The sequence below is a fragment of the Drosophila suzukii genome (genome assembly GCF_043229965.1).
Source record: "Drosophila suzukii chromosome 2 unlocalized genomic scaffold, CBGP_Dsuzu_IsoJpt1.0 scf_2c, whole genome shotgun sequence".
Taxonomy (NCBI): Eukaryota; Metazoa; Arthropoda; class Insecta; order Diptera; family Drosophilidae; genus Drosophila; species Drosophila suzukii.
This window is the reverse complement of record NW_027255896.1, coordinates 37,657,807-37,659,851: the sequence shown is the minus strand read 5'-3', so window position 1 is coordinate 37,659,851 and position 2,045 is coordinate 37,657,807. Positions and strand designations below refer to the sequence as shown.

The following is a 2,045-nucleotide window of genomic DNA, read 5'->3' as shown; positions in this document are numbered from 1 at the left end:
TGCACCCTTGCCTTTTGAATAATGCAACATTTGTTCGTAAATGATAAAACAACCATTTAAAATAATAGGTTTCTGTTTTCAAATATTTGTATTTCTTAAAAAAATTTATAGGTTTTTTAATATTATTTAATAATATGTGAAGTTTTAAGAATAGATTTTTATAAACCGATTTGCATAGTCGGATATGTCTATAAATACCCTGCTTTTATGTGCAAGATGCATAGACCAAACGGGACATGCAAAAAAAACAACAACGGCTTAGCGGAACCTTTGTTGTTGTTGCTTGTTGTTTTTCTGGAAGGCACGCGCCTTTTTTCGTCTTTTCACTTGCGTTTACTTTAGTGAAGGAGTTAGAAGTTGAAGCAAAAATACCAGCAATTTACTAAATTAAATTAAATTAGTGCCTTAAAAGTGAAAAAGAAACGATTCCCAGGTAAGTCTGTCGCAGACTAATAATATTGAAAACAGTGAGAGTAAAAAACAAGATAATCTATATTAAAAATAAGGGAAATACAAGATTCCCAAAATAACACGTGGCGGAAAAAAAATAGCTGTGAAAAATATTAATTTTTGACGTGAAAAGCAACAAATGGTGCATATAATAAACAAATCTGTGAAAGAATTTAAAAATCTTATTGAGTGCAAAGTTTCTAGGGACAAAAAATAAGAGATGTTTGTTTTTAAAACTTATATTTGTGGTTAAAATTCGATAAAAATGAATATTAATAACATTTAACAACAATTCTTACTTTTGTGTACGTATTTAAATAAAAATCTCAAACATCTCCAATTTTCAGTTCCTGGAAAAGTGTTATTTTTTTTCCGCATCTGCAAAATAAATAAATGTTTTAATAAATAATATAAAATACATAAATAATGTGTGGTTTATTTTTCGTAATAATTGTTTACAACAAAATAAAATAAATCAAGTGACCGAAAACAAAAGTTTGCTAATTTCTTCTCGATATTTTTTGCATTTTCTTATATTTTTAGACAAGGCTGAAGGTAAATCTATAAAAAAATGGAAGGCTAAATCGTTCCATCTTAAGCATATTATCCGAGGAACTTGTTCTGTCCCACAACTTACTTATTAAGTAAGTTTTTATTGAGGCTGAAAGTAACTATTGTTTGTAAGTTTAATTTTTAAAAGACTTCTGGGATTTTTACATTGAATGCCAAAGATAACATTTCTTTTATTATAAATAAATCTTACAAATAACGATTACTTTCGGTCACTCGTTTTTATTCTCGTCTTGTTTTATTTTTAAAACTAATTTTTTTCTAATACTAGATGCAATCGCCCTGGTCGATCCCTCGGAGCCTCCCGAAAAGGCGCTGCAGAAGGCAATGCGGTGCGTTAAAAACTTGAGTTGAACCAAAAAAAGGCAACGCCGGCACCAGATGCTGAGGAGGAGGTGCCAGCGACCCCGATAACACCGGAAACCCCCGAGCTCAATTTTTAAAATAAACAAATAAAAATAAAAATTACAACTGAAATTTTTTTTGCTGCTAAGCGCTCAACGTGCGCTGAAAGTGCGCTTTTTCGCTGCTTGAATGAGCGCTCAACGTGTGCTGAATGTGTGCTTTTATCGCTGCTCAATCGAGCGCTCAACATGTGCTGAACGTGTGCTTTTTCAGCTGCTCAATCGAGCGCTCAACATGTGCTGAACGTGTGCTTTTTCAGCTGCTCAATCGAGCGCTCAAGAGGGTGCTCAAAAAAGCGCTCAATGAGTGCTATTTTTTGAGCACTGATGAACCCTAGGACATGCCTATGTTAATTTCAGCACATAGCTCCATACAAATTGTGCGCTCATTGAGCGCTGAGTGATGAGCTTTTTGCAGTGATTGAGTGCTCAATAAGCGCTGAATGGTACTGCAGGGAAGTTAAACATCGGGAACGGCAGATATGCCGCAGAGATGCCCTGGAGAATAACAAAAGATGATTTAAGTGACAACAATAACGTAGCGATGTCACGACTGAGTAACCTGACCAACAAGTTAATGTGGAATTACGACAAAATGATCGAGAACGAAAAAGGTATGAG

The 2,045-nt window shown here is 34.1% G+C and overlaps 1 long non-coding RNA gene across 2 annotated transcripts; it reads left to right on the top strand.

Annotated features, from left to right (window-relative positions):
• Positions 1-215: 215 nt before the first annotated feature.
• On the top strand, positions 216-1,485 carry LOC139354501 (uncharacterized). Of its 2 annotated transcripts, none has more exons than XR_011605463.1 (3): positions 216-433; positions 994-1,094; positions 1,292-1,485. It is a non-coding gene; the product is annotated as an uncharacterized lncRNA (long non-coding RNA). The 2 variants fall into 2 exon arrangements; XR_011605462.1 differs by lacking the exon at positions 216-433 and adding an exon at positions 447-755.
• The last annotated feature ends 560 nt before the right edge of the window (positions 1,486-2,045 follow it).